This window comes from Ursus maritimus, unplaced genomic scaffold (genome assembly GCF_017311325.1).
Source record: "Ursus maritimus isolate PB19 unplaced genomic scaffold, ASM1731132v1 scaffold_35, whole genome shotgun sequence".
Taxonomy (NCBI): domain Eukaryota; kingdom Metazoa; phylum Chordata; class Mammalia; order Carnivora; family Ursidae; genus Ursus; species Ursus maritimus.
Window position 1 is genome coordinate 6008035 of NW_024426119.1, and position 11533 is coordinate 6019567.

Below are 11533 nucleotides of genomic sequence, written 5' to 3' on the forward strand. Positions count from 1 at the left end.
CAGCAGGGCCCCGCTCCTTGTTCTGAGTTGGGGGGTTCGTGCATACCACTGCTACTACATAGGAACAGTACCTCTCAATCCATATTCTGGGGGGTGTCATTTACGACAAAGCATCAGACCCGTGTCCAGTGCCGTAGGAACACACGATGTGTGCTAGTTACTCGTGATGTGAACGTGATTATTAAACCCAGGAGACACCGTGTGCGTGCGTGTGTGTGTGTGTGTGTGTGTGTGTGTGTGTGTGACATTCTGAACATGCTGCAGTGCGTGTCTTAGACTAGGAAAAAGCTCTGGAGGCGAACTAGCTGTGTGGTCTTAGGCAAATTCCCTAACTTCTATACGTTTGCACTTCCTTATGCATGAAAGGGCAATAATACCATCTACCTTACAGGAATTGTGTAAAATTGAGGGACATTAAACGTAAAGTGTGGGGGACCTTAAGAGAAGCTCAAAAATCCATTTTATTTTTATTATGATTATGAAGTTGGAAAACAACTGTTTCACACACTGGCTTTTTAAACCAGTGCATCTCTTTAGAAACATCACAAGGAAACCTTTCCTGACCTCAGGTTCTCTCCCATTCCTTGAGGAATTATCTGATCAAAGGCTCAAGGGAATCCCTTTGTGAAGAGTAGAGGTGGGCTTCCAAGAGCAGGATGTCCCTGGGCCATTTACTGGTCAATAAGTGTTATATATAGTAAGGAAACTTTTCTCAGGAAGTAACAACCAAAGCCTGGGTCTAACAATACCTCTCCTTAAAAGGCAACAGTAAACTCTCACTGACTTCCAATTTAAATAAAACTGAGGGGCGCCTGGGTGGCTCAGTTGGTTAAGAGTCTGACTCTTGGGTTCAGCTCGGGTTATGATCTCAGGGTTGTGAGATCAAGCCCCATGTTGTCCTCGGCACTCAGTGGGGAGTCTGCCTGAGATTCTTTCCCCCTCCCTGCCCCTCCCTTTCTGCTTTTCCCCCCACTCATGCACATGCATTTACGCATTCCCTCTCTCAAATAAATACGTATTTAAAAAATAAAAAATAGGGGCGCCTGGGTGGCATAGCGGTTAAGCGTCTGCCTTCGGCTCAGGGCGTGATCCCGGCATTATGGGATCGAGCCCCACATCAGGCTCCTCCACTATGAGCCTGCTTCTTCCTCTCCCACTCCCCCTGCTTGTGTTCTCTCTCTCGCTGGCTGTTTCTATCTCTGTCAAATAAATAAATAAAATCTTAAAAAAAATAAATAAATAAATAAAAAAAAAATAAAAAATAAAATAAAAGAGATGATATGTGTGTATTATTAGGGTTCTCTAGAGCAACAGAACTAATGAGATATGGACAGATACAAAGGAGGAGATTTATTATGGGAGTTGACTCATGCGATTACGGAGGCCAAGACATCTACAATACGTGGTCTGTAAGCTGGTGGACTAGGAAAGCCAGTGGTATAATTCAGTCTCTGTCTGAAGACCTGAGAACAAGGGGAATCAGATGCTATAACTCCTAGTCTGAAGCCGAAGGCCCAAGAACCAGGAGTTTCCATGTCCAAAGGCAGGAGAAGGTAGACGTCCCTGCTCAAAAAGAGAGAATTCACCCTTCCTCTGCTGTGTTGTCCTATTTGGGCCCTCAAAGGATTGGATGATGCCAGTCCACATTGGTGAGGGCGGATTTTCTTTACTCAGTCTCCTGACTCAAATGTTAATCTCTTCTAGAAACACCCTCACAGACAAGCCCAGAAATAATGTTTTACCAGCTATCTGGATATCCCTTAGCCCAGTCAAGTTGGCACATAAACATTAACCTTCATGATAGGGATACACTTAGCACCAAATGCTCAGTTGATATTGACTATGGTAATTGTTGTACAGCCATCTTTAGCCTCCAGTCCCAACAGTTCAGTTTGTCAGTTACAAATTCCCAGGTGCTGCCCTGGGTCTGAATGCAGATAAAGATCTCTTCTTTGGTCTCATTCTTAACATAGGCTCTTGCTAAAATGAATAGCTCTTAGTGAACGTAATCCATCCAAGGAGCAGTAGACATAAGTGTCCAGACTATGAAGGAAACCGTTAAAGGGCCTTGAAAGACTCAATTAGATTATAATAAGGCAAAAACGTTATTCAAAACTGAAACCTAAGTCTCTCTACCCCATTGGCTCCCAGCCTGCAAACATTACGAGGTTTGTAAACATTGTAGACTGAGTGATGAATACAGAGAAACATCAGCCTCTACTTACACTATTTAAGCCATTGAATTATTTTGTTAATGCCATAGACTGAGGCATCGATCCAGGAACTTCTGTTTGAAAATCTGAGTATAACCAATGTCATAAGCCCAATCCAACAAGATACACCCGTTTTGTTCCTGAGGATGTATTCCCACGCCAAAATGCCCAATATTCACTCCTCACCTCTGTCTTCCTGAAATTCCCTCTTTGGCGGGCACAGCTGCTTTTCTGCACGCCCAAACCAGACTCTAAAGGACTGTTTTTTCTCTCGGAAAGCCAGCCTGGATTCTCTGACTCCTCTCCCCTCATGCTTTGCGTCTGCCTCCCGTCAGGTGTATCCTTCCAGGAGAGCAGCTTCGAAAACTGCAGAGAATAAATGCCTTTGATTGTATTACCTGCCAAGACAATCTGAATTTCACATCTGGAGTACCTTTTGCAGACCCACATTTCCTACATACCACAAGGAACAATAATCGTTTTTGAGTCATGTAAAGAGAGTAATAATGTGAGAGATTTTTTTAATTTCATAAGCAGAAAATGTTGTTAATGGATGAATGTGTTCACGATCTTCTCCTCCTTCCCAATGTGTGGTGGTACTTTTTTTTTCCCTCTGGCGTTTTCTATTTTTTTACTACACTTAATTCTACCTATCATAAGTTAATTGGCCCCAGTCCACTGACAATAAGTTATTAAATAAAAATATTTTTATAAACTTTCATAAGTAATTTTTAAAAGGATGTTGAGTCTTGGTTTCCTCTTTGAAAATTCCACTCCTCTCCTTTTCTCCCCCCATCTCATTGATGCCATCTCATTGATGCCATTGACTACATCAAAGGCTGCCTTCTTATTTCCCTCTTTCTTCAAGAGAAGGGCACCCCTTCTTTACTGGATCTCATCCTGAATTTCTTCTTGGATCTTCAAGAAAGAACTAGATCCAGTTCACTTATGAAAATTTCCGAAATCTCCTTAGAAGAAAATCATTCAATAAACTCGCGACAATAATCCTGAAGTCAAACTTTTTAATCCTTCTCAAGGTTCATCTGCACGCGCACTGATGGATTTCTCTCCGATGATGCCTTATCGTGCCCTCTTCCCCCGTACTACATTATTTCGAAAGAACTCAGCTATTTCAAAAGAGAGAATGACAGGCGAGAGGACTGGATTTGGGCAAAGCACAGCTCTATGTTTATCCTTCTCACCCAAACCCTGAATCAATGAGATAGTCTGTCTGCTCGACTTAGCTTATCCATTATTGCTAGGTGGCAGGGTGCTCGGATCCCCAGCCCCAGGACAGCAGTTCATAAGGGAAATACCTCTTCCAAGAAATATTGATACACACAGAAAAGTCAGGACAAGGCACCAAAGCCCCCACCTGATGAGGCAAAGTACTTCTTTGGCTCCAGTCTTATTGTATACAAGGAGGTCAAGAAAGTGATGTGAACTTTCAAAACGGAGACGGAAATATGTTTGTGTGGGTTTATGACATGGCCTCCAAGTGCAGCTTACTGTGCAGGGGCGGAAGCAGCATTTCCGAGCCTAAATTTTTAACTGGTCCCCCTAGAAGCCATCGGATGACCAAGAACTAGGAAGGTGCACAAGGAAAAGACTCGTCTGTTCTGGCAGAAGAGAGAGAAAGGAGAATTCTGGGTACTTGCCCCAGATTTGGAAACAAGCCTTTAGTACAGGGCAACAAAGTCATTTCAGTTTGCAACAGGGGTTCATTCTCTCTTGCTCTCCCTCCCCACGTTGCCATCAGCAGGGGGCTGTATACAGTTTCCCTCCCCTTGGTCTGAGAACTCCTTACAGGTAAGTCACTGCATTCGACAGTATAGTTACCTGGACAACTGAGGTATGGAAAACAGAGTTGAAGCTCAGATAAAGTTCCAACAGAGGTTCCCATTGTTCGCTCATTCAGTGTCCACCAGCCTGCACGCAGCAGTTCAGATTACATACAGATTTCCATCCTAAACAAGCCCCTAATTAAAAATAAAACCCTCCCTCCATCTGCTCATAACTCTCACAAACCCCTTTTTCCCTTTGGGCTCCAGCTTCTCAAGCTTGGTCCGTGCTCACATGGAGATTACTCTGGAAGCGCTTCGGCATGGGGGAAGGGTGGGAGAATGCGCTTGTTTTTTTCACTCTGATTCCTTTGTGAAAAGATCAGACTTTGAAAATAGATAAGGTGATAATGGCAGGTGCCTCCTTGTACACACTGAATGTTACCTGTTCAGAAGAACAGCTGAAGAGCTGCACAAAGCTCAGCCAAACAGGAAGGCTCAAAACAGAACTTGACACAGATTCTGTCTATTACATTCGTAATTGCAAAATGGCCAGCACTCGAGAGTGTGAAAATGTCATTGCCCAATCTCGCAGTGCTGCAGACTGTGTTTGAGGGAGAAGGGGGTGGGGGGAGTGTGTGAAAACTATGGGGCAACTCAGAAAGGTGTAGGGAGAAGCAGTTTTTGTCCCATCCTTAGAGAGAAGACTGTCGTTGAGAAAGCCCTGAGATTGCAGAAATACAAATTTGCACAACCCCACAATGACACAGCTTGGATAAGAGGGGTTTCCCCTTTCCTTCTCTGCAATTTTTTCACTTTCTATGCAACTTGTTAAAAAATCAAATATGAAAAACAACCTTTAAAATATGATTTCTAAAATTCTCAAATTCTCTGCTTCACTCCTCTGTCCTCCCTACCCTACCTCATCCCCAGAGAACAAGGCAAACATTCACGGTACAGGTAGCTTCCCTTGTGGACATGAGACATGATACATATAAGCACAGAGCAATTGGCCACTGAAAATATTTCCACAGCATTGCATACACCTGCTTCTCCTTTTGTACTTCGCTCCCCAAGTTCAACCATGTTGACCTTTTCAGGTGCTCCTCCTGGGAAAGTCCTACACATTCTGAGGATCTGGGAAGCTACCTTTTTATGCACTTAATTTGACAAACGTTGTACTTAAGGTGACCTATGAGAGCAGTCCTCCAAGGGAGGGGACAGAGCAAGCTTCCCTTAACTCAGTCCCCCAGACTCTCAGGGGCCACTGCTGGGCTCAGCATTTGGTTCAGTTTCAAGAGAAAAACAACCAGGTGTGCTAGCTGGAATGGTGCCCATTTCAGGTATCCCTGCGCATGCTGTCCTGGGCAGGCCTCTCTGGAGGTGACACTAGCCTCTGATCTCCTGGACTATGGTCCTTGACTTGGGACAAGCCATAACAGTGACACAGGGATTTGCGCATTACCACACTGCAGCTAAAATGCCAATCCATTAAAACCAGTCTTATCGTGGCCCCAAACAGTCTGACCATAGACTAGAGAAGATGTGTCCCTCATTTCTGAAGGTTTAGAATCTATACCTTCTGTAGCATTGGCCGATCAAAAATAGTCACTGTACCCTCAAGGGAATAAATTGCAAGCACAAAGTACCTTTTGGGAAAACATATATTTCCCCACCTTGAGCTCTTGAAGTTGGCAACGCATTTATCGCACGGAGTCCCAGCTCCTCGCAAACCTGCTCCAGAAGAGCGAATGAATACGACTGTTGCTTCCGCCACTTAGAGCTACCTGCCCACCCAGACGGGTTTCACAGCAGACAAGGTCAATGCCATAGTGAGGGCTAGTGTGACAACCAGGACTTCTCAGGATATGCCTGCTTTTGAAAGATAGTTAAAAGACATAGGTTACAGAATTATGGATTTGTAAAACCAGAAACAAAGAGTAATGGCCCAAAAGAGTCTGTATTTTTCAGTCATTCAATCAAGGAACTGAGTTTTCAAAGGTCTTTGTGGAAAACTTACAGATTTTCAGTGGTTGCGTTGGGATAAGCCTGTGTATGTGTGGGGAAAGGTGTTCTACATAAATGTTTAATGAACTGGATGTTCTTTAGATGAAATGGAGTTGATATGTATACCTATTACTTTTATTCAAATAAAAGCGATCGAAGTACCAACTATCAAATATAATCTTTGAGTCTTATTATCCGTCTGTCCTTTTTTTTTGGCCAAGTTGCCAACAGCCCTTCAGTCAGACTGGGCCTCAGTCTTGCTAAGACTGCTGCAGCTGTTCAGAGCAGCCTTTGCTGACTCTGAGCTTTGGTACACACAGCAGCCGACTCCAAGACTTTATCCCTCATACCAGATCCAACCCTTTCTGCAAAACCCCGTTCAAGTCCACTTGTTGTGGGATGGCTTCCCTAACTCTATAAAGTACAGATCAGGTGACGGTTACACGTGTTCCCCACTATGAGATTTACAAAGGGGTTTCTCATGAAGCCCCAGCAAAGCACTATGGCCCACTCACAACATATTTCCCAAGTGAACTGTATGACTATTCAACTCATTCTTGACAAGATACTAGGTTACAAATTAGAGCATGAAATTATCCCTTTCTTTCCTCAGCAGTATGGTTACCATAGAGGGAAACATGGATAGTGAAAGACTACAGATTGAAGCTCTGTGCTTGCTGACCCTTGTTCTGGAATTAACTAGTTTTTTGACCTTGAACAAGTCACTTCTTCTCTGTGAGCCTTCATTTCTTTATTATAATATGATGACCAGGATGTATGATGCCTCAGTCCCTACCAGCTCTAAAGTTGTATGGAGACATTCATTCATTCATTCGTTCATTCATTCATTCATTCCAGAAGCATTTACTGAGTACCACTGGTGTGTCTGCCCCTGTGCTAGGGTTCTAGGAATACAGCTAGGAAAAGACCAATACAGCAGTCTCTCTGATATCATGCTGCTTATAATCCAGCTGGTGTCTAACAGTTGCTAGCACACACCTAACAGATAATGACTCAAGCATAGCAGCAGTTAAATTCTCACCCACGCCAAGTAGAAAGCCGGAGGTTCTGAGCAGCAGGCAGCTCTCCCCCGAGTATTCATGCAAGGATCCAAGAGTCTTCCCCTTTGTGGCCTGGCCATAGTCGAAGCTCAGCCAGGCTGCCACGGTCATGTGCATGGACCCACTGGATGAGGAAAGTAAGTTGCAGCAGGGAGCAGTACTTCCTGCAGGAGGCGCTTTGGGTCAGCTCGTGGAAATGTCACTGGTCACGCAGTCACATGGTCTCCCCTAACTGCAGGGAAGACAGGGAAAGGGGCCCAGGAACCCAGAAATTCAGTCACGTATCCAGGAAGAATAAACAGTTTCCATAAACAGCTAATCAATCTCTGCCAGGAGGTAAGGAGAGTGGAGGAAATGAGAAGAAGCGGGGACCCTACAGCAGAATTCAGGCAAGGCAGAGAAAACGAAAACCAGCGCAACTCAAGGCAACGACAGGACTCTGACTGATTTGTGGGTCCTCATGAGCCCCATCACATGAATGGCAACAAGTCAGGTGAATCGTTTGGAGGACAATGGATCACCTGAGAATAGACAATGACACACGGCAGCTGAGGGTGGCAGACCTCGCGAGACGAACTGATATGTGGTATCTAAAATCCCAGGAAATTAGCCCACGTGATTTCCAGTTGAGCTAAAATGTTCATAAATAAGTCTGCATTTCTGGTGCAAATCAGTCTTACAAATTGGTGACTGTGAGTTATATTCAGAACTGGGCTGGATTTTCTTTTCCCAATGGCATGATTTAAACATTGGGAAATGTCACATGAGCAATCAGGTTCCCATGTTACTCCTAAACAATCAAAAGATGTGGCAATAGTGGTCTTTCATTTGGAGTAGCAATAATCAGACAACTTTGGGTAAGTCACTGACCTCCTTAGACTGGGCATGCTCTCTCCAATACGCCAAAGTCCCGCAGCTTATTGCATTTTTGACCTGGCTATTTCATGACCCGAGTCATGTAGGCAATCGAATTTGCAACCCCTAATGTAAAGAGTTGATAAATTTGTACCAGTCAGAAATATAACAAGAAGAACTAATCTGGAGACCTGGTCATTTTCAGGGTCTGACCACAGCCCCCACAGAACACTGTACGCACACATACACGTATGTGTAGCATAGAAACAGGGGACTTTGCTTTGCTTTACGTTTACCTGCTTAAGCGTCTATTTTCTTCAGTGCATTGTGAGCTACTTTGAAAGCAAGGTTTAGAGTACCTGGCCCATAGAGTGTGCCCTACTAAGGCTTTTGAAAGAAATCACAGTAAATTTATAACAAAAGGAATCACGTGGAATGAATTATAATAAAGGAAATACTGAGTGAGGTGCTGAAGGAGCCTCTCTGACTCGGGACAGATTCTACCATGATCCCAGAGCCCCAGTGGCGACCGATATCTCTGACCGCGTCCATGTGCATCTTACAGAGAAGGAAGAAAAGTACAGGAAGTATCAGGGTTGGAGACAAGAAGTAAGAGAGAAATGGGGAAGAAAAGGGACACTAAAAATATTCAAGAGACTGTTGGTTCAAATGACCTTCCCTGGGTGATGTCCTGATACACATGGTCACCATGGAAGCTGCAGTGAACAAGCCATCACAGCGACGCTCCTCTCATCAAGGTCCAGAGACCTAGAGAGTGGTGCAGCGCCCAGAGGTTCCCAACGAGACCAGCCAACCCCACTGTCACCTGTTGGAAGAAACCCCTCCTACGGTTTAGTGAAGAGCTTCACTAACCAGTATTTATCGACATTGTAGGAGTTCAGTAAAGGTTGGATTGGGTTGAATGGAACAGAAAGGAACCGAATTGACGTCACTGAGAGCAACTTGGGTAGCAGGACAGGGAAACATCCTGGCCCTCCACAGGCTCTATGCAGAGGGCTGCCCCCGCTGAAGGCACCAGAACTATCCAAAGCAATCGAGCACATAAACAAGTCTCATGGGGATGATTAATTCTTGCTGTGAGGATGCCAGGGGATAAATGAGGTGCCAACAATTCTTTAGTCAATTCTCAGAGTTAACCATAAAGGGAGACAGGGGCTTCTGGCACAAGTCGCCCAGCGAGGCAGAGTGGGAAATGTTGGCAAATCGGCTGGTAGGGGCAGACATGTCTGGGCACAAGGGTGTTAGCTTAGCCTGCTAATATTTTTCTTGGATGGCAATGAAAGTCTTGCTGGAAATATCTTGCTATTCCCTCTTATGCTCACTCTTCTCTCTGCTCTCCTAATTTAGGGGGAGAGAGGCAAAGTTGTTTTCTGAACTTTTCTGGGAAAACTAAAGTAGGGTTCTGGTCATTTTCAGGGGCTGACAGGAGCCTCATGGATCTCTTCAGTGAGTATATATTTATTGACAACCTACTGTGTGCTAAGTGCTAGATATAATGCAAGGGGTAGCAGAGACTTGATAGTTTACTCTCTATTTGGAGAGAAAAGCAATAAACAAGTAGACATATACATCATAACTAATTGTGGTAAGTGGTTCAAAGTCTATGAACACAGGGCCCCAACAGAAAATTGCAAACAGCATGGTGGAAGCTTAGTCAGAGAAAGCCTCTCAGAAGAAACTGAGTCCTAAAGGAAAAGAAGGATCCAGCCATGGGATGAAGAGCTAGGAAAGATTGCTCCAGGTAAAGGGAATAGCAGGAAAATTGTTCAGGTCCCTGAGAGTCCAACAGGAGAAGTTACCAAGAGCCTGTGTACACGTGAGAGGCCCAGAGACTGGCCTGAAAGAGATAGAAAGGAAATTAATCTGAGGCCTTTTTGTAGTTCTGAGTTTTGGGGTCCACATGGGGTTCTAAGGACTTACATAGGAACCCCTTCAGTGAGTGGCACAGAGCAAGCCAAAAGCATGACCAGCTCAAGTCCTGCTCACATAGGAAGGCCGCAGGGCTTGCCAAGCTGGACTCAGAAGGCATCCGTCCGACATGAACCAGAGGAAAACATGGGTCAGAACCAGCCCCGCCAGCGGCAGCTGGGAGTGGGATTTTCTCTCTGCTCTTCACCATCCACATGCCAGCCAGGGTCACGAGTTCAAAATGGCATCAGAAGAGCGCTTGCAGTGTCTAGAACAAAGGCTCCAAGCCGGGGTAGGCAGCCGGCTTAGGCCGTGAGCAGAGACACACCCATTCACAGCAGGCCTAGGTGCAAGGCTGGGGATAAGAAGTTGGTTTAATAGCCAGGTAGCCTATTACTGGTTTACAGGTTCACCTAAGAAAAATCTAGGATTCCTAATAAAAACAGACATCCAGACAAGGGAGGGTAGTTCTCCCCACAATGGACAAGACTCATCCTTTTGGTCTGGCAGCCTTCAGAGACATTGTTCTCACCATTTCCTTTCCAGTCCAAGGTTGCTAAAGGGGGAGATTAATTTTTATTGCTATGATTATCGGCTAAGTGGATGCCCTCAGGCCCTGGATGTGTGCTCCATTTTGTTCTGTTAGAAGTAAATAAATTTCCCGGAGGATAATAGACTCCCGCCAAAGTACCACCTATGTGCTAACTGCAGGCCAATGGCATCAGATGTATTTGAGAAAGTGTCCAGGAAGGCCTTTCTGAACAGGGGGGTCGGGGGGTGCCTGACAAACCCTTAATCATGTGTTTGTTTTGTTTGGCATTTACTGAAAAAGCACTGACTCTCTGGCAAAATTTGGCCATGAATTCAGTGTTATTCATTTATCTAGCTTGAGTCTGGTCATTAAACTTCAACCCAGAGCGTTCAGTTCTTCCTGGTGCAACAGGTTTTGTTGCCAGAGACAAGACTGTTACCATAAGCCAGGTTACACGCTTACCTCTACTCCACGTTGTTGCAAACATGAGTTAAATCCAACCAGAATTAAACAGAAGCTCTCAGGGGCGAGGTCAGAACTGACTTGGTCCAGGTCAAGTTGGTTAACTCCAACTATTCTGAATTTCCATATTTGTTTGATTATTTATTTTTAGGAATTATTTCTGCATAAGAAGACCTTTTGACAATATTGTTATATCTCAGTCAGGGATTCCCCCCACTTCTACCGTGTGTGTGTGTGTGTGTGTGTGTGTGTGTGTGTGTGTGTGTATTTAAGCTAAAGGAAACCTTACCACCCAGGTCCAACAGTGATGAGACTGTGAAGCACGCATCTTTCATCCATAAAAAAAGCCTCCAAACAGACTTCAGGCAGAAATTTACCAAATGTTTGGCTCGGTCCCCCCTGAGGTGGTGAAAACATGATTTTTCACAAACTTTAAGAGCAGCGCAAGACTTTCCATAAAGTGATAACACAGCCCTGAACACGTTGGCATATGCAATTTTTCAAGTCCCAACGTCTGTTCTCTGCAATTCCAGACAGGAGTAGAACGTAGCAGCAGGAGGACTCTGCAGTAAACAAAAAGGGCCTTGAACTCCTGACGCCTTTCCTCTGTGGCAGGCAGCAATGGAGAAGTCAGAGGCGCGAGGCGAAGCTTGAATCCACCCTTTGTGTCCGTGGCTACCTTAACTGGCCTCA

General features: G+C 44.8%; 1 long non-coding RNA gene across 4 annotated transcripts in view; it reads right to left on the reverse strand.

The window, feature by feature from the left end:
• LOC121100194 overlaps positions 1-7228 on the reverse strand; it is a 236554-nt gene extending 229326 nt beyond the window's left edge. For all 4 annotated transcript variants that reach the window (XR_005831922.1, XR_005831920.1, XR_005831923.1 and 1 more), the window contains exon 1: positions 7044-7228. This is a non-coding gene — a long non-coding RNA (uncharacterized LOC121100194). The remainder of the gene's footprint in view (positions 1-7043) is intronic.
• Between the last annotated feature and the right edge of the window lie 4305 nt (positions 7229-11533).